This window comes from Leuresthes tenuis, unplaced genomic scaffold (assembly GCF_036924035.1).
Source record: "Leuresthes tenuis unplaced genomic scaffold, fLeuTen1.0.hap1 SCAF_23, whole genome shotgun sequence".
Classification (NCBI taxonomy): Eukaryota; Metazoa; Chordata; class Actinopteri; order Atheriniformes; family Atherinopsidae; genus Leuresthes; species Leuresthes tenuis.
The window spans coordinates 12,875,636-12,877,493 of NW_027325377.1; the positions used below are offsets into that span (position 1 = coordinate 12,875,636).

General features: G+C 43.8%; 1 pseudogene; it reads right to left on the reverse strand.

Moving 5' to 3' along the window:
* Window positions 1-1,057: 1,057 nt before the first annotated feature.
* On the reverse strand, window positions 1,058-1,234 carry LOC140283443 (U2 spliceosomal RNA; annotated as a pseudogene).
* Window positions 1,235-1,858: the final 624 nt, after the last annotated feature.

Sequence of the window (1,858 nt, forward strand, 5' to 3'; positions counted from 1 at the left end):
TGTTTTCTAGCAATTAATTATGGACATTTAGACCTTCTTGCAGCTGAACACCTCCGCTCCCGCTTTTGATCATACATTGTCAGGCATTCGCACCTTGTCTTACCCGCTTTTTACAAACTTTAGTCGAACATTCACACCTTTTTGCAGCCGAACACAGTTTTTTGCAGCCGAATTTGGGCATTCGCACCTTTTCATACCCACTTTTTACCAACTATGGTCGGACATTCACACCGTCTTACAGCGGAACACCTCCGCTCCCTCTTTTGATGGTGTATGTTCGGGCATTCGAACCTTTTCTTACCCGCTTTTTACAAACTATGCTCGGACATTCAAACCTTCTTGTAGCCGAACACATCCACTCCTGCTTTTGATGATGTATGGTATGGCATTCGAACCTACTTGTTGCCCGCTTTTCATTAATTATGGGTGGACATTCACACCTTGTCGCAGCCAAACACCTCCGCTCCCTGTTTCGATCATGTATGGTTGGACATTCGCACCTTTTCTCACCCGCTTTTTGCAAACTATGGTCGGCCATTCACAGCTTCCTCTCCACCATACTTGTATGGAGGGATATTCACACCCACTTGCATCCGAAGACCTCCGCCCCCACTTTTGTTGATATTTAGTCGGTCATTCGCACCTTACCCGCTTTTGGCAAACTATGGCCTTCTTGCAGCCAAAATCCTCTGATCTCGCTTTTGATGATGTAAGGTTGGGCATTCAGACCTTGCTTCACCTGCTTTTCACCAAATATAGTCGGACATTCACACCTTCTTGCAGCCGAACACTTCCGCTCCACCTTTTAGTTTTCTATGGGGCATTCACACCTTTATTTTCACCGCATTTTATAAAAACACCACAGGAACACCGTATTGAGGCTTTGTTCTGACCGCTCATTCGGTGTCGCGTTTCTTTCAAGCAATTCTCCTGGTTAGCCCGCACTCGGCTCGCTCCCAGAGCCGTGTTAAAGTCTACTTCGCATTCACTCTCTTTTCTCAGCAGACTAAAAGAAACTTCCATCCTGCACCGCTGTTAGCTTTTTCACAAGAGCAGAGGAGAGCGCACCGTTCCCAGCGGCACTGCAGTACCGGGTCGATGCTTGGAGTGAACGGAGCAAGCTCCTTTTTCAACTCCTATTGATAAAAATCCATTTAATATGTAGTCCTTGCATAGACATATCACATATTAAACTGATAAGTACAGATGGATTATGTGCAATTAGTAAAGAGAGTAGAGGACGATCTCTCTCGTTGGAAGTCCTTACCTATATCACTTATGGGGAGAGTTACAACCATTAAAATGATGATACTACCAAAAGTTAACTATTTGTTCTCAATGATCCCCATAAAACCATCTGCTACTTGGTTTAAGTCACTAGATTCATGCATCTCCAAATTTCTGTGGAAAAACAAACCACCACGTATTAGTTTAAAAACCCTACAGAAGACCAAGGACAGTGGTGGATTAGATTTACCTCATTTTCAGCACTATTCCTTAGCCAATAGGTTACAATATATATCAAAATGGTTTAAACCTTGTTGTTGTCACAGTTCCCAGAGACGTTGTAATCGTTGAGGATTCTATATTCACCCCCTCATTAGAGGCACGTGTTGCAGATTGATGACACTGAATCTTCTTCTCTGTTCATTGCTGGCATCATTCCCAGCATCGTAAGTGTTCGTGGCATTGTTAGCCTCTTCTTCTGGATCTTGATATCGAGCATCCTTTTGTATTTCTGGTTTGTAAGTCCTCTCTCTTCGTTCACCGGAGTCTTCGTCTCTTTGTCCTTGAGTTTGGTGATTTTTTCTTCTTTTGATGCCTTGACACAGTGTGACAGGTGATACCACATGGGAGA